General features: G+C 37.2%; 2 pseudogenes; both read right to left on the bottom strand.

Moving 5' to 3' along the window:
* The window catches only part of LOC149250388 (putative E3 ubiquitin ligase SUD1), a 35,166-nt pseudogene extending 20,186 nt beyond the window's left edge, over positions 1–14,980 (bottom strand).
* Positions 14,981–15,075: 95 nt separating this feature from the next.
* On the bottom strand, positions 15,076–24,910 carry LOC149250387 (putative E3 ubiquitin ligase SUD1; annotated as a pseudogene).
* Between the last annotated feature and the right edge of the window lie 229 nt (positions 24,911–25,139).

Raw genomic sequence — 25,139 nt, 5'->3', positions numbered from 1 at the left:
ATTTATGATGAAGGTTGATTATTTTCCTTATGCTCCTCTCCCTCATTACCCATACATTTTTTGTGATTCTTTCATTCCTGTTGAATCTTACAAAGGATTACCTTCTGATGATATTATTACTTTCGATCACTCTCAAAAATCATGGAATGCCAGTTTTTTAGCCGAATTCAAAGAGGATAAATTTTCTCTTTTTTCTCTTCCCAATCTATCATCTCATCATTCTGAAGAAATAAAGGGTGAAGTTTCTTGTTTTCAATCTTCCCCTCTTTATGATTCATCAGATCAAGAGGATGCCTTTGTTTCTCATTTGGAACTTTCTGATCGTGTTTTTCATGATCTTTTAACCCATTCATCTCGTCAAGGCTCTAATTGTTAGATTGTCGATTTTTCTAAGCCACTGGTCTTTGATGACATATCATGTGATGATTTGGAACTTTCGCAAGTTGTCGAAGCACTTCAGCCTAAGATGATGGTTATGTTAGGTACTCTTAGTCTTGAGACTAGTTCCAATTCTAATCAGAATAGAAACGTATTTTTAGAGGCTCCTCATCACTCCTCCACACAAATTGAAAATCATTTTGTTTCACAATTTTCGCACACTCAATCTGACTTGCACGATCCTATCACTTAGTCATTGGAGGAGCAATACTGGTGAGAACTATTGAAAAGTGAAAGTTTTCTTATTTCTCCATGTCTACCCATTTTCAGAGTTTGAAGTTTGTCTTTGCATTCCTTTGAGTTGCAATGTTTCTAACCGCCATAATGCATTTGTACAATGCTTCACATGCGCTTTTCTTCATACTTTTCTGCGTGCATTTTCAAAATTAGAATGTCTTGATATGTATTGTCTTATCTTTCTTTTTTTATGCTATGCTTGAATATCTTTCTTGATATTCATTCCCTTGCTTACATAGTCCAACCGATGCATCAATGGTTACAGTGCAAATTTCATTTTACGTAGGTCTCGCCTATTCTTGGTTAGTTTAGGAGTAAGACTATTTTTGTTTGTTTTCGTTGTTTTGTTTTGTTTTAATTTACTTTTTGCTCCACTCTTCTCTTTCATTTCTTTTCAGTCGTAGGCTAGCTTCCGCACGAGACCGTGTTTGGTTTTTGGAGCAAGCATGGTGAAGTCTAAGATGAAGTTGTGCTACTATCAACGCTTGGTTATCTATTTATTCCATCTCTTTGTGTGAATCTTGCATTCCTTTAGTTGATGATACTCTGATGGAAAATACGTTCTATCCCGGAGAAAACCATATCGGAATCACGATGCGTGAACCTATAACTAGTACTGCCTACTCTAATCGATATTTTTTTTTTTGATTCCTTGTCAGCTAAATATATACAAGTAGAGTAATAGGAGGGGAGGAAAACTTTAAAAAGTGTGTTATAGTTATATATAAATATCCTTCTCTAGAGGGACAACCTCTTTTTCTATCAATAAGTCAGGATCCCTCTCTTGCCTCATTAAATAAATAAGTGCCTATGCACAGTTCTTTGAAAAAAATGAAAAAGGGAAAAAATATAAAATAAGGGTGAAAGAAGAGAAATGCTTCTTGCGTAGAGAGGTGAAGCAAGCAACTCCGATGTAGTATTGTCCAAGGTCACTAGCATCAGAGAAATGTTTATGTTCCTAAAGTGACTCCATCAAGGTATTTCCCAAGCCTACTAGTAGCAGAGCAACACCAAAGATGAAAACTAAGACTCTGACAATTATTTTCACTTGTGTATCTATATACTCCTCATCACCAATTGAAACAACTTACTTTTACTTGGCTTGGTTAAGTGTGTAATCGATGAAGAGAATGGTAAGGAATATATATTTAACACAAGCTAATTGAAGAAGCTATGGTATTTAGTCAACTGAAAAATACTTCCAAAAGCATTAGACTTGTTCTGCATGAGACAAGGCCATACACAGAGTTGGGGTTCTGCCAATGTTGTGCCAAGTGTTGTAGATACTACAACCACCCTCCAAAATATTTCTTATGCTTTGATTTTGGAGCCTCCGACTCTGTTCATAGGAGCTTATATTTTACTATCGTCAAGTATTCATGGTTTGATCAAGACTTATTCTTTTCATCGGTGCTTATGTTTGCTTGTTTTCATACCTATCTAAATTTTTCATGTTACAAGCTAACCTTCTGACTTGACCTTGCAGCAGTCCTAGGCTTGCCTCCAGAAACTGCACTATCTTGGAAGGCAAGCCAACCTTGATGATGGAAATTGGGCAATTAGAATGGTAGCTCATCCTTGAGCTTGAGAATTGTGTAGTCATGGATGGAAACCCAACACTATGCTAAAAAACTATGAAATCCATCCATTGTGCTTAGAAACTATGCAATGCATTGAGCTGAGAAGTTTCCCAGTTCTCAGGAATTGTGAAATATTCATTGGTAGTGTGCATGGAATATTTTCCATAAATTAAAAAATAAAAAAGTGAAGAAAGAAATCTCTATAAATGATCAAGTTCTCAAAATTAGGCTCAAAAATAAAAGTGTCATAATCTTGTTAAACTTAACTTCAGATCGAAGAGCTCATCATTCTGATTCCAACAGTGTGAATGACACTCAAATCTGAGCTCATATGTATAAGTTAGAGTAAGTCAAAGTTCAGGTTTGACTTGCTCACATGGAAGGATTGGATGATGTGGCAAGGTCCTTCAGTGAATGAGGAGGTGCCAAGTGGCAAGCAACCATTAGCCCCAACACATCAAAAATCGCAATCACATGGAGGTCGGTGTTAAAAATCGGCCCCCAAGCAAGGAAAGGGTGCAATGTGATAAGGCAGGTAGGAAGGTTTTCAAGAATCGGCCAAAGGCATGATGCGATGGATCGCAATCACAGTTCAACGAAGAGACCATGTTACAGAATCGGCCCCCGATAGGTAACTGGTACTGATGCGATCTCACAATCACAAATCATAGCACGCTGCAAAGTTCCACATATCCAAGACCCTAGTTTTCCACCGATTGCGATATCCTAGATGTGATAAGGTTATACGCTGCAATTAATGTTCTATCGGGTCTACCGTATCACAATAGTACATTGCTCACCGCGTCCACAGACCATAAGGACCGCCAGACTTTTCTGATTTTGATTTGCGATGGACAGTCGGTGACGACAAATTATGGCCCGCTGTGCAGCAAAATTCTTGCTTGGTTAGCAGATTTTTGGAGCGAAATTGTGGGTTCCTGTCGGATGTGGAGTAATTTTTGGAACGAAAAGAGGGAGAACTAGGAGAAGTCATAAATTCTTCAGTTTTACACCAAATTGGATGCAAAAAGAGGATACATGGCCATTTTTGAGTATGTTGGACTGATTGGAGCAGGTTTCAGAAGCATTTGAGCATTGCAAGCACATATTTTTACACTTTTTAGCATTATAGAGAGGCCCAAGCCATTGGAAGCTGGACCAAGGAGACTTAGCCCATGAGGGGTGAACTCATTTATCATGTTCTTGTTGTAATGTGATTTTGATGATGTTCTGTACATGTTTATGTTGTTGTTCAGTTTATGGTTTATGTTAAATTGTTGATAAAATTAACATAAAAACGCCTCATTTTACTCTTCATTATTAAATTGTTATAATATGAGGAAGATCTTAGTACTTCAAACTAATATTCTAAATGATATCAATTTGGTATTAGGGCACGAGGTTTTCTTTGGGAAAGAGGGTTTAAATGTTTCCAAGTTTATGGCATGCTTACAAGGTTAAAACTCAAAAGTGGTGAAGGAAAGCTGGTTGGAAGCCCTGAAGTTGGGTAAAGGGGAAGGAGAGCAAGGTTGCCACAATCTCCAACACCAGTTTAGCCTCAAATTGTTGTTGAGACTCCAAAGATCCTGTTTCATGAATGAGAAGCTACAAACATGACAGAAGATGAGAAGGCCTTCATAAAGGCTTTCTTTTATGTGACAGAGATGGTGAAGGTCCTCTATAAAGAGAAGAATAGAAGGTTGCAAGCAGAAAGTTCCACACCTCTCAAGGGAGAAGGCACTTCAGGAGGAGGTAATGGAAATGGAGAAAAGTCTCCACCCTCTCCACCATCTTCTTCATATTCTTCTTTACGAGCATATTCACACTCTTCCACTAATACAACCCTTACTCATACTCATCATCATTCTTCAAAAGGAACTGGTAAATCACCTTCTCAAAAACTTGATGTTAAATTCGAGTTGCCCATGTATAATGATGAAGCGAATACAGAGAAGCTTGATAATTGGATTCGCCAATTAGAGGTCTATTGCAGGATTCAAAACCTTCAAGAGGATGACATAAAGATTTAGTTAGCTTCCTTGAGAATGAAGGGTGCAACACTAGTATGGTGTGAATCAAAGATCGAAGAGGAGATTAAAAATCATGTTAAGATCTCAATTTCTTCGAATAATTTCATTGTTGCAATTAAAAAAAATTCTACCCTATAGCTTATATGTAGAAAGCCATTATGAATTCAGAAAACTTTAGAAAACTTAAATGTCAAACTGTGCAAGATTACATCCAAGAATTCAAAAAAAGGCCTGTGATGTTAGGTGTAGATTTGCAGTCACATGACACTTTTCTGAAGTACATAGGGGATTTACAAAATTACCTTAGGAATGCTATCTTAATGTTTAATCCCAATAATATAGATGATGTGTGTGTGTAAGACACTCATCTTGAGGCAAGAGGGAAAAACACCTCAGAAGAAGATAGTAAAAATCCATTTCAAAATAAGGGAAAAGAAAATGCTTTCAAAGGAAATGCCAAGAAAAATACATCTATCAAAAAAGAAGGACAGAAAGTTACATGCAAACACTATTCCCGAGAGGGTCAAAATGAAGCTCACTATTGGAAGATTCATCCCAAAATGAAACCAAAAAGAAACAACAAGGGAAAACAGAAGACAACCGCAACCACTCAACAAGATTTGGGATCTGCTTCAGGTGATGAAACTAAAATCACAGTCATGGGGTTAAAATGGAAAGAATCCATTGCCAGCACTAGTTCTTCAGACTCACAAAATGAAACTCCAAATGAAAAGAGGAGAATAAAATTGTTTCACATAAGGGTGATCTCAAAACATAACAAGATTGATATGTTGTTCAATAGCGGCTCTCAAGCCAATCTTATCTCTGAAAACATTGTCAAGAGTTCAAATATGGAAATTGTTCGACATCATAAACTATATGCACTTGGATGGGTATGTGACATTGCGCAATTGCAGGTTACGAGAAAGTGTAAACTGGAATTTTCTATCGCTGCATAATTCATAGATGAAGTGGATCTTTACGCTATGTCGCTATATATCTATGGCATCGTTTTGGCTAGCCTCTACCTTTATGACATAAACACTATCTTCCATCTACATGAAAACAAATATCATTTATTAAAAAATGGAGTAGAATATATTGTGAGAGCTTAGAATAAGAAAAAAAACCTTTCTCTTGTTAATGCAGGGTAGATGAAAAGAATGATGAATTCGAGCAAGAATTTTGTGCTTCTTATGATCAAACCCAAAAATGATGTTGATAATGAATCTTTTAAAGGTTGTGATTCAAATTTGAAATTTGATATGGTTGACGTAGTTAACCAATATGATGAAATTTTGCAGGAACCAAAGGGATTTCCTCCCAAGAGAGGAATCTAACATGAGATATAGTTACAACACGATTTTCCTCTTCCTAAGATAAGCATGTACAGGATGCTAGTTATGGAAAGCGTAGAAATTAAGACGCAAATACCATCTTCCTCACTTTGTGGTTCACCTATTGTCTTGGTGTCAAAGAAGGATGGAACATGGCACATGTGTGTGGACCTTTGTGCATTGAACACAATTACGGTAAAGAATCGTTACCCACTACCTCAAATAAATGATTTACAGGATCAATTGAAAGATGCAAAGTATTTTACTAAGATGGACTTAAGAAGTGGCTACCATCAAATTAGAATAGTTGAAGGAGACATTTGGAAAAGAACATTCAAAACAAAACAGGGTTTGTTTGAATGGTTATTTATGTCGTTTGGTTTATGTAATGCTCCTGCTACATTCATGCATGTGATAAATGATGTGTTGAGGCCATTTATTGTTGAATTTGTCATAGTATACCTAGATGGCATCTTAATTTTCAGTAAATCCTGTGTTGAAAATGTCATGCATGTAAGAAAAGTACTTGATGTCTTGAAAAATGAAAATTTGTATATGAAGATGTCAAAATGCGAGTTTGGAAGGACTTCTTTGGTTTACTTGGGTCATATTGTTGGAGGAGGTGAGTTGAAAATAAATCCCTCCAAGGTTGATGTCATTGTGAATTGGCCATGGCCTAAGACAATTACAGAGGTAAGAATTTTTTTGGGAGAAACCCAATATTGGAAGAAATTCATTGCTATTTTCTCTCTTATAGCAGCTCCTTTGTATACATTGACCAGCGTGAAAAATAATTTTCAATGGGGAGGCAAACAGAAAAAGACCTTTGATGCATTGAAGGAAAAGACCAGTACAACTACCATACTCTCACTTCGAGACTTGAGACAATCATTTGAGATTTAAACAGATGTTAGTGACTACGCTATCGCTACAATCCTCATGCAACATGGTAAGCCTATCCATTTTCATTCGGAAAAATTTAATGGTTCAGTGATTAACTATCCTACATATGACAAGGAATTGTATGCATTGGTGTAAATTGTGAAAAAATGGGAACACTACCTGATGGGTAAGGAAATAGTCATTCACACTGATCATCAACCATTTCAATACTTGCAATCTCAATCAAAGTTGCAGTAATTAAGGCACTTCCTATGGATGGGTTGCCTTCAATAATTCTACTTGTTAATTAGGTATAAGAAAGGTATCTACAATAAAGTTGTTGATATTCTTTCTAGGCTGATTGTTATGCAGCTACTTTAATCAAGCATAATTATGTTTTACATGAAAGTTATATTAAGCAATATGCATTAGATAATGACTTTCAGGATGTTTATGCAATCTTGAGTCAAGGTAGCCAAGTAGAGGAATTGGATTATCATTTGCATGATAACTTATTGTACCATCTTGGTAAGCTTTGTATTCCTTAGGGAGAAAGAGTTAACATCATAAGGGAGGTGCATACTTCTCTTATCGTTGGTCATTTCAGTGTAAGTAAGATGGTGCACATCTACAAAAGTATTGTTATTGGCCTCGTATGCTTGAAAGTGTGTCTCATTTTATTAAAGGATGTTCATTATGTGCAATTAGTAGGCCTAGCTATAGGAAGTAAGGATTGTACACACCACTTTCGGTTCCTTCATGGCCGTGGGAGAGTGTTCCTATGGATTTTGTAGGAGCTCTTCCATTATCAAAAAGAGGTCATGATTATTTGTATGTAGTTTTGGATAGGTTTAGAAAAATGTGTATTTTGATGCCATGTAAAAAGCAAGTTACCGCTAAACAAACTGCTCAGTTATTATTTCAGAATGTTTAGGTGCATTTTGGATTGCCCACATCCATTGTTAGTGATTGAGATTCTCGCTTTGTGGGAAATTTTTGGTCAAACTTTTGGGGATTCATCGACACCAAATTAATAAAGAGTACAACCTTTCATCCACAAACAGATGGTCAAATAAAGGTAGTGAATAAAACAATGATACATCTTCTGCGTGGGTATTGCAGTAAGCATCCTAAGTTGTGGGATGAACAGTGTCACTATATTCAGCATGCTTAAAATCGAGCCAAGCACTCTTCCACTCAAACTTTTCCATTTGAGGCATGCATGCGATACTTTCCTAAATATCCTTCCTATTTTATTTTTGGCAAAGATGTTACTATTCAAGGCCATAGAGACATAGAGAAAGCAAGAAAGTTCATTGAAAAAATACAATTAGTACACCAAAAGGTTCAAGAACAGTTTGAGAAAAGCCAAGGCAAGTACAAAGAAAGGTACGACAAGAATCATCAAGATCACAAGTTCGAAGTTGGTGATGAAGTTTGGATTCACATTAATGAAGAGAGGTGCCAACGAGAAGGTAAAAATCTCAAACTAATTAGATATAGTCCACTCAGAATTTTGGAAAAGATTCGTAACAATGCCTTCAGGATGGATTTTCCTTCATATATGCAAATTTATGCTATTGTTAATGTTGAGAATTTAAGGTTGTATGAGCCTCCTTTGATTGAATATCAAGGAGGGAATATTCAAATTCCATCTATTGAAGACTTTTGTCCACAATTCCTTGATGTGCTTCAACAAGACACTATACTTGACATAGGAACAAGGACATAAAAAAGGGGAAGTCTTGATTATCTTTGAATGGTGCTGAAGGGTACAATTCCTTAAAAATCCAAATGGATAGAGGTTGGAAAGGTGAGGGAACTAAAACCCTCACTTGCTGAACAATTAAAAGGGATCCTTTTGGGGTCCAAAAGGCTTCCAACAAGGAGGAGTGATCAGGTGCTAAAAATTAGGCTCAAAAATAAAAGTGCTAGAATCTTGTTAAACTTAGCTTCAAATTGAAGATATCATCATTCTGATTCCAATAGTGTGAACGACACTCAAATCCGAGCTTGTATGCAGAAGTTAGAGTAAGTCAAAGTTCAAGTTTGACTTGCTCACATGGCAGGATTGAATGGTGTGGAAAGGTCCTTTAGCAAATCAGGAGGCACAAAGTGGCAAGCCCCCCTAGGCCCCCGCATGTCACAAATTGAAATCGCAAGTAGTTCAACGTTAAAAATTGGCCCCCAAGTAGGGAAGGGTGCGATGTGATTAGGCAGGTGGGAAGGTTTTCAAGAATCGATTGAAGGTGCAATGTGATGGATCACAATCGCAGATCAGTGAAGGGTCAGCATTATAGAATCGGCCACCAATAGGTACCAGGTTGTGATGTGATCTCACAATCTCATATTGCAGCATGCTGCAAAGTCCTCCATATCTAATGCCCCTGTTTTCCGCTGATTGAGATATCCCGGATGCGATAAGGTTGTAGGTTGTAGTTAATGTTTTGTCGGGTCCATCATATTGGAATCGCACATCGCTCACCGTGTTCATAGACCATAAGACCCTCTAGAATTTTCTGATTGCAATTTATGATGGACAGTCGGTGCTGAAAAATTATGGCTCGCTACGCGGCAAAATTATCCCTCAGTTAGTGGATTTTTGGAGCAAAATTGTGGGTTCCTGTCAGATGTGGAGCAATTTGTGAAACAAATAGCGGGAGAACTAGGAGAAGTCATAAATTCTTCATTTTTCCACCATATTGAATGTAAAAAGAGGCTACATGGCCATTTTTTAGTATGCTAGAATGATTGGGGTAGGTTTTAGAAGCATTTGAGCATTGTATACACAAATTTTTACACTTTTCATCATAATAGAGAGACCCAAGCCATTGGAAGTTGGACCAAGGAGACGTCGCCCAGGAGGGGTGAGATCCTTTATCATGTGCTTGTTGTAATGCATTTTTGATGATGTTTTATACATGTTTATGCTATCATTTAGTTTCTGGTTTATGTTAATTTTTTCATAAATTTAACATAAAAACTCTTCATTTTACTTGCAAAAATTCATGAGCCTTAAGCACAATGAAATAATTTTTTTTATAATATGAGGAAAATCTTAGCCCTGCAAACTAATATTCTAAATTAGATCAATAATATAGGGATTCATCATTAGTTTCCTAAAGGTGGCACAATAATCATTTTTAGAAATTTCCACCAAGTGTCACTTTTTCCTTGATTTTAGGCATGCACGTCATAAACCCTAATCCACACAAATCTATTTAATTGAAACCCCTAGATACTATTTGAAAATTTGACCTTGGAGCTCTAGAATTCCCAAGGAGATCAAGGAGCCTTCAGGGGAGTTTACGCCACTTTTTTGGGTGAGTTTCTCTTTTATCGTCTTTTTTCATTTTCTTTGTCGCTTGTTGTCCTTTCGCTTCTATGAGTGTTGTTTTTATTGTTTATATTCATTATTTCTCTAATCGTTTTAACTTGTATTATATTTTAGAAGTGTTTATTTAGTTTTTCATTCACTTTTCATAAGTGTTGCATCAGGTTTCTTGTTTGTGCACATCGGTGATCATCGTTTTGACAACTCTCCTTGAACATTTTTTTTCCTTCTATTTGTTGAGTTTCAACACTTGATTCACATTAATCTATACATACTTAGACATATATTCACTTTAAATTGCATTATCACTTAGATATTCTTATTTCTTACACCCTCACCGGGGAGATTTGCACTTCACTTGGCCATGCACTACCTTGCCCAATTGGGCATTGCACAAGTCCAAGGCTCAAGCTGAGAGCTTGGCCTCTGTGACTATGAAATATATAGTATAGGGTAGCTCAACTGTGCATTGCGAAGTCCCATAGCTTAGTACTTCCACCTTGTCCACTGAGATTGCAAAATGCATAATCTCTTCCTGTCACTTCCAAGGTGAACTGTGCATTGCACAGTTTCAAGCCTCAGGCTGCATCGTTGGCTGTTGAGGCTATGAAATGCATAGTTCCCTTAGCCAATGTCCCTCCCTTTTTCATGAGAATTGTGTAATCTCTCTCATCAGGCCATGTGTTTGCTGCCTAATATTACATTGAAAGTTGAATTGCAAAATCTAATGTAATCATGCAGTGATTTCCTTTTCCTCCTACGGGTATCGTGCTTGTTGAGCACTTCTCTCTAGCAGTCATTGTTATCATGGAACCCAAGAGAGTTGCTTCAAAAGGTACCACAAAAAGAGATATCAGGGAAGTTGTTGAGAGCATGCAAGTAAACTTTCCAGTATACTCAGACACTCAAATCTTTGTGGAAAAGGAATAAGATCTTACATGGCATAAATTGAACGAAGCTTTTTCAGTAAAGAGCTCCAAGCAGATCTAGAGGATTGGTATGTATACATTAATGTCCAGAAATGAGGTCTACATGGGGTTTCATGCAGATATCCAACGTTCCCATGTGAATATGTTATCAGCTAAATTGTTTCACATATTGATGTGAAAACTATGACTTTGAACAAAGCCAATGGAAAAAAGCTTGCTACTTTTTTGGTAGAAAATTATCGTCTTATTTACCATTTGCCTTGGCCAGAAAAACTCATGGATTCATACTTATATGCCACTAACAACTATGTGGGAACGAAATACATTATTATAGGTTGTTTTAAAGAGCCATCAAAGTTTTGACAAACATTTACCAACAAATATAGGACAAAATCTCTCGAGAGGGCCTATCAATTGTTTATCATCATAGCTTGCAGAATCTACGGTTAGTGGAGCATGGAGACCTTTCCTGAAGGGTGGGAAATATGATTGAACTAGGTTGTGAATGAGGGGAATCCATTCAACTCGTCAGACTTGTTGCCTTGATAGTTAGATATTCATGTAGCAAATACTCTAAATCCTCCCAAGGGAGGGAAAGTGAGATTTTACATGTTTTCATATTTACTGGATGTAATCTACGCACACAATGCATTCCATGGCATGAAATGGACTTGGACACCTCGAGACCCTGCCATGCACATTCAATTCAAACTGCTTTCAAATTGTAGCCACAAAGTAATTATGGAGAAGCTAACTCACCACATCCTCATTCCTTTATACAAGATGATATTTGAGGAAGAACCACCTTGAATGTCACATGGGGAAATGGAAGCAATATCAAAGATCACAGAATGATTTTCCTCACGTGATGGCACATTCCTTAGAGTGTTTAGAGATCAGAATATACTACAAGTTTGTCATGCAAGAAGTTTGATATAATTTTTCCATAGGGTCATCAGTAGATTTATACAGGAAGAAGAAATCACCTTCACCAACTGTTCCAATGAAATTTGGATTGTACAGGATGAAGAACCTGAAAGTCATAAATACTAAAGGAAAGGTAATAGAGGATTTTGCATTTGGTACTCTAGACTTTAATCCATATGATTCCCATGGTATTTGCAGAGACCATTGTGTGAGAATTCACTTCCAGTGGATTAGTGAGACATTTCATTGGCCTAAGGAGGATCTATGGAAGAATTTTTATAATTCCTCCAAGTCCCACAAGCCAGTCAGTTTTGCAAGAACTTCACAGGTGACTTTGTAGAAAAAATCTACTACAGAAGTGGTGCCAGCAGAAGGGAGAAACCCCACGTAGGATAAGGGAAAGAGAAAGTTTTCTTATATCCCAAGGGGAGAACGGAGCCAAAATATGAAAGCGGATCCAACTATTATGAAAGTAGCTTTATCAACATAGGCAAAGAGGAAACACAGGATGCCAATAGAAGAACAAAGGAAGCGGGAAGAACAAAGGAGATTGGAGGAATAAAAGTAGATTGAAAGAAAAAGAAGAAAAGGAGAAGCAGGAAGAAGAAGAAAGGCGAAGAGATATAATAGAAGAAACAACATAGAAACAAGTTGAAGAATAAGAACAAAACAGAAAACCAGCAGAGGAGGAGAGCGGAAAAATCTAGGACATGATTTTTTATCAGCATGTTGAAGAGTGGATAGAGATCATAGACATGGAGGAGGGACCAGAGCTACATAATCAATATGTTAATCTAATGCTAAGAACACAATAGGCCACCATTCATTCTCCACCACCTCCAACAACAGAGTCAGCTCCAGGTAAGAAAGGGGAAGTTGTTCCTCTTGATGATGATCCAATTATAGACACGTATAATATGTCATACTATGAACTCCAAAAGAATATTGTACAAGCACGTAAGAAGCATTTTCTGGATGACCTCACATCTCCTGCATTCATTAGAGAAAGGATGATTATGGTAGACACCGGGAAGAATCTCAATGCCATTTTCACAACCAAATTGGCATTCACAAGTGCAGAAAAGTCGAACAATAAATATTTGATGGCCAAGAACAATAAATTGGAAAATAAATTGTAGGGTGCCAGGCAAGAGGCTGAACAACTCTGCACAACAAATTAGAAGGAAACTTCCACAGAGGTCCATCTAAAGGAAATGAGGGCATCGATACTGAGTGAAGTATCAACATATGGAGAGACCATGCCGAATCTTTATGAGGATTGTTACCATGCATAAGGAAATTGTTCACTTGCATGGCTTCTAGCAACATTCTAAATTTTTTGTCAAAAATCTAAGGAATGTGCAAGTTATAATCGCCATCATGCATGAATGGTTAATGCGATACAAAATGGAACTACTTTACCTAGGGAAGAAAATGAAGCAAGAGGTGGAGCTGCAGAAAGCAAGAGTTCAGATGCTGATATAGAAAAATAAACAACTCACCTCATTCATTGGTAACATTCATGCCTCATATGCATGGTTATACAATGATCTGGATTTCTTGGTGAAGTCCCACATGATCCCATCAATTGGCTCACTCACTGAAGCCAATCCCAGGAATCAGGTTTGGAAGGAGATAAAATAATACTTGGAGCAGCTTAGATAGATCACCACTAAGGAGTATTTGGAGGTGAATAGATAGAATATGAATAACTAAATTAGTGTCCATATTCAAGTGAGAATAATGTTACTCATGTTCTAGAAGGAAGTTCAAACTAGTTCCAAATCATTGTACCCAGATGCCATGGAGGCTAGAGTCTACTTCCAGCTAGACACCATCAGATATTTTGGGGATGTCATCACATAGTACCAAGCTTGGCACCGACACATGAATGAAAGACATCAAGTGGAAGTTGTTGAGCTAGAGTTTCCCCAAACTCAAGCATGATAGTGTTTTTTTTATTAGGCTATCTAGTTGAGTCTACCGAATTTTGTCTTATATGGGTACGTTTGTAAATTGTAATATTATTTTGTAAATAATTTGTAAGTGGAATTCAGAGTTTCAATATTGGAATGTGAATAGTCATGAGGGAAGTGAAAGAGTCACAAAGGGGAAGTGAAGAGTCACCCCCTCTTGTTATACATATAACCTCATAACTCACGTAAAGGGATTTTGGGAGCCAAGATTTTGGCTAGGCTTAGGCTTAAAATCAGGAGCTTGGGAGTTTGTGAGAGCTTTGGATTCTCCATGGCATAGAGGAAGTATATTTATTTGGAGGAGCAAGTGATGTTGACTTCACGTTCCACTATTGGAGCTAGTGGCCTATCAATGGTATATGTATGATTGGAACTTTCACTTAATAAAAAGCTTAAATACGACACATTTTCATGCATATGTTGTAATATAGTAGGACTAATCTTGTTATGTTTGCAATGTATGTTATTTAATTTACACTTATGCTTATGAACTATCTCATTTTCATTGGTACAAATCTTGTTGAATGTGTGTTGTAGTTTTAATTCATCACTCTTAACTTGTGAATTATTTCTCATATTAGCTTTTGATGTCATTTATGCTCATGTGTTCCTTTCAAGTTGTGTACTATTAGAGGATTTTAAGGGGCTCACCTACTTTCCCTTTCATGTGGTAGAACCTTCATGCATTGCACTTGAATTTGTGTAGGGTCACACACATATTCTCATGAAAGTCATAATAGATCACTGTATGCATTATTGTATCCAAATCAAATCATTAAAATCCACTACATCAACAATTGAGACATATTCCGGATGGGACTCCTACACCAAATGGTCTGAGGTCTAATTGGGACTTCATATTATGGAGATCCCCTAAATGTTGGTGGGTCTAGTACTATCAACACTTGTAAATTGAAATTCTTTCAGTAAAACATCACATGAAAGTTTTTGAGTCTATGCGTTTCGAACCATATAGTGTGGTTCATCATCAGGACAAAGATGATGAACCACACTGGATGGTTTGAAACATGTAGAATAAAAAATTTTCATGTGATTTTTACTGAAAGAATTTGAATTTACAAATACATTATTGTCAACAAATAATTCCTACATACTTAGTTTCTTAAAAATATGATCTTTAATTAAGGAAGTCCATTGCTGCAAAATAGGATCCTCATAATATTTTAGACAACAAATAAATGAACTAATTTTTAAAAGGATGTTCCAAGGGAAGAAACCTACTCTTTTGAATCATATTGTTCATCTCCATCATTCTCTTCAAAAGTCGCACCCTCATTTTCATGTACCATCCTCCCAACATTCTTGGCAACACGAAGTCTAATCTATGGTGATTTTATTCTTGGAAACGATAATGATGAACATCTTGTAATCTTACCCATATTATTTATTGACCATTCAAACCATCTTGAGCATTCTTGTCCTTGGGGTTTGGCAAGAAGAAGTCAAACAATCCAAGCATCCAACCAATAACAAAAACCAGTGGAAAAGAACAGTCTTAAAAGTTTCTCAAGGCTTGAAGTTACCAATGGAAAATTGAATATAGATATGAAAAAAAAAACATTTCTATTGGGATCTCTATAAATGGATATGACATCATACAACAAATTCAAAATTAACAGGTCAAATCTATTTGATGAAATAAACTCACATTAACCAGCAACCAATAATACTAACTAACAAAACATATTTTAAATTTACTTATCAACATACGATGTATCCAAATGGTATAGGGAAGGTGCAAAAAAAATTGCAAGTTTGATTGGTAGGCATATCAAAAAGACAATCAATCTTACATAAATAGCAATATCCTTCGTGCATGTTTATGTATTAGATCATTAATGAGATCTTGGAATGGATTATAATTTGGATCAGTAGGATTTATGAGAAAGTATAGGACACTAGGACAAAGTACTTGTTGATTAACAAATCACACAAGCATGTTATTTGATACTTGAAATATGTAATATAGTGTTAATCACAATGCATCAGTCTTTTTGCAAGATTCAAAGACATCTACATAAAAACTAAAAGTAAATAAATTTAACTTTTGCTACAAAATTAGACCATGAAGTAAACAATTTTCTTAGAAAGAATGATAAAACCTCTCAAAGAAGGTTGACAAATATGTTTATTTGTAACATATACAAAATCCAAACAAGCCAGTGAAGGAATGAACTTGTTAAAGGTGACTCCAAGGAAAAGCCCACCCTATGAGACAATGTTGTTCCAGGCATTCTAATGGTGGACACATCCAACCACCAACCACATAATAAAGGGAAAAAGCCAATCTCCACTAATGAAAGAAAAGAAACCTTAACCATGGTGAAAAATGTATTTTCCTCTATATAGCAACAACCTTGAAAGAGGAGGAAAAACCTCTACCACTGAAGCTATACCATAGATCTACTCATTGTCAAAGGCTCACCTCTATTTTAGCATATCAAGGTTATAAGCCAATATAACATAAAACAAAAATCAAAATAACCATGTAACTAATAGAAAGATTTGCAAATAAGAAAATCGTAAAGAATAAAGAAAGGCTTTTGTCAACACTTCCACTAATCCCCCAGTTTTAGTAAAATTTAAACCATCGTCAGATTGAAGCACACCAATGCTCATATTCCATTGAAGAAACTCCTTGGTCAGGGCGCTTGTTGACATATTTTCAACTGAATCGAGACTATTCTTTAAAGTGATGTCGAAGAGAGGCCAAATCTAATCCTGAATCACTAGACATTCCTGTTGTAAGTAATGCACCAGATGTAGTGACAAAACATTGAGATGTAATGGAAAGAACTTTCTGTCCTAGTTGAAAAGGTAGAAATATTACAACACCAAGAAATACCATGTTACTAGCCAACACTTGCAAGGTAAACATCTCAACAAAATCATTTAACTAAAAATGCTAAGCAAACAAAATTGTCATTTAAAAAGGATCTAAATCATATAGGGGAAATATATGAAATTTAATGGGACATGTAAACTTTCCCAAAATAATTAAATTTAACAACCTTCTCATAAGGGAAATGGACTCACTGTTATTTCATTTTCAAGCAAATGAAACATGGTACATTGCATCCCCACAATTTCAACAAATGGCACATCCTCAATACCATATGCATCATCTCCACCATTAAACATTTTCTCAACATGTTCCTCAAACCATGCAACTTGCGCTTCCACACGAGCCACTAAATTTTGTGCATTTCTCCTAATCAATTTCCCAACACTAATGTTTTCCTAGCCAGCTTCACCACCCTCACCATTTCCCCCAAGAATATGAGCTCCATCTGGTATAGGTAGACGTCTTCCTACTTTCCCCACTTTTCCAGTTGACGCCATCATCTTCCCACTGAGGGTTTTTCCTCTCAATTTCATGAAGCTGTCTAAAGAACTCACGTAGATAGGTTGCACACAAAAATATAAATACAATTAAAGCTAACACAAGGAATCCATGCAAGCAATCTATGAACAAAAGAGCTGGAGAAATATATGTCCTAGAGTTACAAGTCAGAAACAGTTTCTGAGCCTCCACAAGGCTCTTCATAAGTGACAGTTGCCAGATATAGAAAGTTATGAATGGTATACAAATGATTCATATAGAAAGTACAAAAGAAAGCCATGAAATGAAGCGCAAGTCATGCAATTTTTTTGATGTTGTACCAAATAAAACCTCTCTGAAAAGTAATCTTGTTGGCACATTTTCGTCATAAATAGGAGAAACAAAGGAACGGGTGGTTGCAGACCTGCATGTAAATATCCAGAAAAAAAATATAAGAAGAAAATAACATTATAATGATACAATAATAGAACATATAATTATTACACTCAACCAAACATTTATGCCAATACCCAACAACAAAAAGTGGTTCAATTCTGAATTAAAATATAGTTTCAATCTTAAAGGAGAATGTAAAACCGATTTCACTATTGACCTATATTCCAAAAGGGAATACACAAATAAGACTCTAAACTTTTCTAAAAAATTAAACAAAATATGTGAGTTATCAAGGATGAACTTGTGATAATGTCAAAAGGTTGGTAACAACACTGTAAGAGAAGCTAGAGACCACTAGTACTCAAAAGAATAATTTTCCTCATCAAACGAAATGAAACTCAACAAACTACCTCAACCTTGACTATAACCTACACTTGAAAAATATAAAAAATATAAAAAAAAATTCTTAGGCCTCAATTTTATTGAGCAAATTCTAATTCATAACCTTGCAGGAATATTGTTCCAACGTTCAGCACATGCATTATAATTTTTTTTTTGAACTCTCAATACTTTTTAATTAAATTACAAATTCCTAGCAAAAGGGCATGTTGTGCATCCAACACGAGGATCACTTTGAACACTTTAAAAACCTTTAACATCCAAACACACTCCAAATTTTCTCCTACCATAAGTTTGGTCTCTCAAGGCGAGAGATGATAGAGTTGTTAATTATTAGCCTGTTAGTATTGACTCATTGAACTAATGTATTTATAATGAACCAAAATTAAGAAATATAGAAACTTGAATTTCCATTTCATCTATTTTCTTAATTATACCTTGTTTCCCCCCACTCTATCACATGGTCATGGTGTATTCGTTGCACACTTTTTCTATACAACTTTTTTTAAAATTTTGTTGGACCTCACCATATTATGTTTCTTGTTTTAAAATAATCATAGACAATTTAAAAATATTTATCATTTTTTATATGTATTAGAGCTAAAATTTGTTAAAAAGTAAGATTACAAGTTCAATTGGGTACCTACCCAAAGCAAACAAGCTTCTCTACCACTGAGCTACATACCCCTTTCATCAAGGGCACCTTTAATGGTTTGATGTAGAAATTTTTGACATGCCACATCAAGCACTCCTCAAGGTAGACACACTTAGAAATTAATTATATAAGTTCAAATTGATACACCCTACACTCTCCCCCAACCCACACAATTCCTCTAATACAATGTTGAAAACTAGACAAGTTGGGATTTGAACCAAGGACCTACCCATGGAAATTAGAATTATCTACCACTAAGATACACATAGGACATAGCCCCCGCTAGAAATTCATTCTACCACTAAGAGTCACCCCTAACCCACACTTTGGGTTAGGACTCTCTTAGCCACACATCTTTGATACTGGAAAGGTTGGGGATTGAACCTAGGGCCTACCCCTAGCCAATATGCTCATCTTCCACTGGGATACACATAACCCCCATGTAGACAATTATTTTACCACTAAGCCACATACACATTTCATAAGAAGAAATAATTTGTTGTACAAGTGTGGATTGCCACATCCAACGCTGCATGTCAAGGTAATACCTCCTAGTCACCTAGCTTTAATACCATACTGAGACTAGAAAGGCTACGAATCAAAACATGGACTTGCCTTAAGCCTACAAGCTTCTCTACCACTAAGCTACATATGTCATGCTTCCAGCTTGCGGATAAATCTACAATTGAGGTCAATTCCTATTTCATGATAAATGGCCTTATGAATTCAACACAAAAGTATATATGATCATATTCACCGAAATTACACAAATATATTAAAGTAGAACATAAACCTTAATTTTATTGTTGTTCTAGTTCATAAGGTAGCCAATCCGTTCTCAGCAAAGCTCATACGCAACTAGTGGATTATGTTTTCTCAAAGATATTTAGAGAAGTACATTCCGTCTCCATGTTGGTCTTTAAAGTTCCATAAATTTTCCTAAACTTATACGCCATATTCCATATGATTATTTTCCCTTCAAGTATATTGATACCTTTTTCTATTTCAATATTTCTTAGGCATGATATAGGAGCAGACTTGATCATTCTTGGCACTTGGTAGATTTGGATTTAAGATGGATCTAGCTTGGTTTACAATTTTATTTTTTTTGGACAAGATCGGGTACTGATATATTATAAAACAACAATGGGGGGACAAGGTCCCAGTACATGTGAAGAGGGAATATTGGTGAGGGAGGTGCAAAAGGGGAACACAGTCTTGTCCTCCAAATCATTGGTCTTGCTTCTTAGTATTTGAAATACATAGCAACTATATTGTCAGACGAATTGTCCTAACAGTAAGCAAAATTTACATAGCATAGGAAATTATCAAAGAGGTCACCAAAAATGATTAACAGAATCCTCTGGGGGCTTGTCTTTCTTGTTACTGAGCTTGGTCGAGGCTTCGCCTTGCTTGCTTTGATTCAGTGTCTTTATGAAGCTCACCGCTTCTTCCAAATGTTGACATTTTTCTTTTAGCCCTTTGATCTCTGCTTTTTGCTTCTTGAACTTTTTCTTCTTGGATTTATTTTCAGTTTCCATTTCAGCCCTGAGCTCGTTGAGAGTTTTGATGAAGCACCAATCATGAAGCAATTTGCCCTGCAGAGCATGCAACTATTGTTGTTCTCAATCTGTTCCAAAGGATTACCAGACATATTGAAAACAGGGGAGGAGCTCTTCTTATCCTTATTGCAGTTCTGTGTTTGAGGTCTTCTGAACGTGAATGGGTAGGAGGCAGCAGTTCTCAATTTCTTGGCCGAATTTTTTTCTTTCTTCGAAAGTCTGAAGTTGCCCGAGGAGTGCTTGGAATGCAGACCTTCATTAAAGAATAACTGGAGCCATTGCCTAAGGGTGAAGCTACTTAAATGAGATAGGATGAGACAACAGGGAAGAGTCAGCCAGATGGAGAGATCACATATAATTTTGGACCCTACAGGTCCGATGATAGAAGGGGGAGAGGAGTGACTAGGATATTGAATGAAGTTTCAGGGACGAGAAGAGGAATTGAGTGGAGGACAAAAAGTAGAATGCCACTGAAGAAGCTTGAGAGACCCTGTGAACAATGCTAAATGAAACCACAGGAGAAAACAGGATGTTAGCTGAAAATTTGCTAAGCCAAATAACCAAAACAATGATACCTCTGCTGACGCAGAGATGGGAAAAGAGGGAGCTTATGATACTCCCCGAAAACCTCCTATTATTGACACTGTGACCTGAAGAACTTCTACTAACGTTGTGAGATACTTCTTCTTATGAGGATTGCTTCTAATAGGATTTGATATGGAGTTCCTTGTGAACCCTCCTGACAGTGAAGTCATTGCAATTCGTGAACAAAACAAGATCCCATGCACTTGATGAGACTTTTACCAACCTCTGTCATGTCTTGAGGACAAATTTTTTTTGACATAAGGATACTCTGCTTACTGTTTTGAACAGGGGAGATTTTCCGCGCTGCTCTAGGTGGATTTTCTTTGTTTTTTATGTCAACCATCTGATGGATAATCACGCTTTGAGTCTGCATTGTACTAATTTCCTCTTTTTTCAAATGTGTGATGATTTTTCCCACATCTTGTATTATGGGCCAGATCACCATTGAAGATTGGTTATGGTATTGGTTTTTCATAGACATCATTATTTTCTCTTGTTGTCCCTACCCCTCTGTCCACTGCCTTGTTGACTAAGGCATCTGATGCTTGGTTATGAACTCTTAACACATGTTTGTAGACAACTTCCTTGAGCAGGTTGAAATTATCAATAATTCTTTTTATGTTATTCAAGGCTTGATTTTCAAATTCTCTTCCAGCATCCATTGCTGCTATTATAATAGTAGAGTCTCCAATAATAATTTGATCTTTTGCTTGGAGCTTTGTGAGGATGCTGGTTCCCATTAGCAAACCATAAGCCTCTTCTCTATTGTTTGATAGAGTTCCTAGCCCCCATTCAAACGTTGAAATTGTTTCACCTTGCTAATCCAAAATTAGCCCACCTACCCGAGCTTTTTCGAGGTTGTTCTTTGAGGCTCCATCAAAGAAGAGGATGTGGGTTTTTATTTTTATTTTTGATCCACCCCTCTATTTCCCTTTCATTACCCCGTAGCTTCCAATTTTCTTGCTTGTTTCCAACATTCTTCGGTATATAATTCCTGGCTAGGCCATCCATAGGGATCTTATTGTACAAATCCTTTTCTACTTGTGTCCAACTGGTTTGATTCAGGGGTGGCATACCTTTGGAGCTGATCATTTCCGCAATTTGGGCCCAAGTTTTGGAAAGAATAGTCCCTGAACTTGGTTTTTTGCCCTTGGGGATGCACTTGTTTCTTGCCAACCAGATGTGCCAGCAAAGTGGTGAGGGGAGACACTTCCAAAAACTTATAATAGTAGCCTTGTTTCGCTTAGCATAAGGGTAGCTGTGAGCCCAGTTCTTGTGTAAAGGAGACAGCTGCACAATTGACTCAATATTCAAGTCGAGGGGGCTGATAACTTGCTTCCAACACTGTCTAGCTATGGGACAGTTCAGGAAGAGGTGTTGGGTGCTCTCTTCTTCTGATTGGCAAAGAACACACATTGAAGGCCCATGAATGCCCTTTTTCCTCAAATTCTTAGCAGTAAGAATCCTCCCTTTTAGCAGGGTCTAGGCGAAAAACTTGATTTTAGGAAGACAAGCGTTCTTCCACACAGCAGGCCAGAGGCTCCAATTATCATAGTTGCTATAATTATGAAGGAAGTTGTAACCAGATTTGACAGTGTAAATTCCTCTGCTGGGGTCCCAAATATAACTGTCCTTATTCTTTTTGTTTATCAGAGCTGAGCCATATAGCAGGGCCTTCAATTCTTCCCACTGATCAGAGAGGCGATTTGGTAAAGGAGGCTTTTTCCAAGCAGTCCATCTATTTTGATCCCACTCCGAGATGGAGGATAAGGAAGATATACCCTTCTCCTCCAACTAGTCATGGAGATCATTCAGATTGTGATGTCCTTTTAATGGTGTTGTTCCCATAATTCGATCATTCCAGATGGAAGTGTTTTCTCCATTTCCAGGATTTCTTGAGAATTGATCTTTGATGTGGGGAATGGTTTTTTTAATAAGCCTCCAGATTTGGGTACAAGGACGATCCAAGATCAGCCCATTAATCAGCGAGGACCTCTGCCCGTTGAGATATTTCCTGGCCAAGGCTTCTCCCCACCACTGATCCTGCCCAATTAGCATGTGCCAGACTAGTTTAATACCAAGAGCTTTGTTTGTTATGTTTGGGAGGTGAATGGAGATACCTCCATATTCGAAGGGAAGAGTCACTTGATCCCACCGAACCAAGCTGAACTCTTTGGAGTCTTGTCTCGCCCCTCCCACTAAAGGAAGGCTCTGATTATAAGCTCCATTTGTTACGAATGCTAGCTGGAGCCAAAGTTAAAGCAAAATGATAGATTGGTAAAGCCGAAAGGAGAGCTTTGATTAAGATGGTTCTACCAATCAAGTTTAACCACATCATCCCCCAGCTTTGGATTTTCCCTTTTACTTTCTCAATTTGTTTATTCCAGGTGTCTATCTTAATCCATTCTTTGGCCAATGGTAACCCCAAATATATGAAATGGCTCCATTTTTACTGTACTAGAATTTCCAGTATTTGGGATATCCTTTGCATGATGTTATTTGGCACATTCCAGGTGTATATTCTGCATTTTTTATTGTTCAAAAGACCTCTAGAGGCAGCTAGGAAGTCATCTAACACCTTTTTGAACCTTCTAGAAATTATACTAGATGCGCCCCCAATCAAGAGGGTGTCGTCAACGAAGAGAGAGTGATTAATTTCTTTAACACCTCGAGCAATTCTAATGCCAGTAATCTCCCTTCTCATTCACTGATTCTCCAGCTGTATGCTAAGCGTTTCTGCCATTATGATGTAAAGAAATGGGGAGAGCGGGCATCCCTGCCTCAGTCCTCTAGTACTGCGAAAGTATCTACTGGGCCTTCCATTAATCAATGTTGCAATCCATGGGTTGGAGATGCATGCTTCAATGATCCTAATAAACTTGTTTGAAATGCCAAACTTTTGGAGAGCTGCAACAAGAAAGCGATGGCAAACACGGTCAAAAGCATTAGCCATATCCAACTTTATAACCATACCTCTTTCATTGTTTTGGATGCTGCTGTGGATGGCTTCTTGAATGAGGATTACATTGTCAGTTATTTGCCTTTTTGGGACGAAGCCCCCTTGGTTTTCCGAAATGATACAAGGAAGGATTTGTTTTAGTTGGTTTGCCAAAATATTGGTGATGATTTTATATGAGGAGTTACATAAAGAAATTGGCCTAAATCTATCAAAGGAGATAGGATTTGGCTCTTTAGGGATGAGGGCCAAGTGAGAAATTTTCGTGTTTTCCCCCACTTTGTGTTTTTTGAAGACATTCTTAATCATACGTACCAGATATTTTTTAATTGTCTCCCAATGGCACTTGTAGAAGGCGATGCTGAATCCATTGGGGCCTGGAGCTTTTTCTGGATTCATGCTCCAAACAACTTCCCTTATTTCCTCCACTATTACCTCCTTCTCAAGCTCACTGTTTTGCTGTTCACTAACTTTGCTGCTAATTTGCTGAAGAAAATCAGCGCTATCCACTTGCTGCTCCCTAGCTGTGAGGAGGTTTTTAAAGTGGTTAAACGTTGCTTCTTTTATTTCCTCTCTCCCCTTGATTTCCTGCCCTTCCACTTGGATTTTGTCAATTTGGTTGCCTGCTCGTCGAATCTTGAGGTTGTTGTGGAAAAAGGCAATGTTGTTGTCCCCTGCTTGGATCCAAAGGCATCTGGACTTTTGTCTAAGTTCCTCCTCTTCGTTTCTATTTTGTTGGTAGAGGGCCACAAACATTTCTGTTTCGTGGGCTTTGTCTTGTTCAGTAACTTGCTGACTTTCTTTTTCTTTGTTCCACTTTTCCAGCTTGTCTTGCAACTCTGATTTTTGTTTCTTGTCCCTGAGAGCTTCTTCTCTGGCCCACGTTTTTATTTTTTCTCTCACATTTTTGAGCTTGGTCTCCCAAATGTACTGTGGGGAGCCCAACACCTCTGCATCCCAGCTTTATTTTATTAAATTCCTTAAGCTTTCCTTGTTGTCCCAAATTTTGCTATACTTGAATGGGGTCAAACCCTGATTTTCCCACTTGTCCAGGATGAGCACAAACGGCTTATGATCGGATGCCAAGGCATGCACGATTTTGCTCTTGATGGACAAAAAGCTTGCTGCTATATCCTCCTGAATCAAGATTCTGTCAAGCCTTTCCTTTATGTTATGAACACCCATTCTTTTGTTGCTCCATGTGAATTTTCCGTTGCTGGGATGGATATCAAGCAACTTATGTTTAGCAATAATATCCTCCAAGACTGCTCTTGATGGATCTCCTATGAATCTGCCTCCCAGCTTTTCCTCTATATTCAGAATCAGATTTAGATCCCCTCCCATGACTAGATTGTTTATCTGAACATCTTGTACCTCTTCTTTTAGAGACTCCCAACATAAGGCTTTGTCTCTATAGTGATTTGGTGAGTAGATATTTATGACCGTATATTTGACATTTGTGTTCTTCTTTGTTAGATCTGTCCTGACCCAGCTGTTGTTCAGTTTTTGGCTGATAATTTTCCAGTTCCATTTATTCCACAACATATCAATGCCTCCTGAGGCTCTGTTTGAG

The sequence above is a fragment of the Pinus tabuliformis genome, chromosome 7 (assembly GCF_031772625.1).
Source record: "Pinus tabuliformis cultivar Carrire ecotype Pingquan chromosome 7, CPIR1, whole genome shotgun sequence".
Taxonomy (NCBI): Eukaryota; Viridiplantae; Streptophyta; class Pinopsida; order Pinales; family Pinaceae; genus Pinus; species Pinus tabuliformis.
Note: the sequence above shows the minus strand (reverse complement) of the source record. Positions and strands in the feature narration are given on the sequence as shown.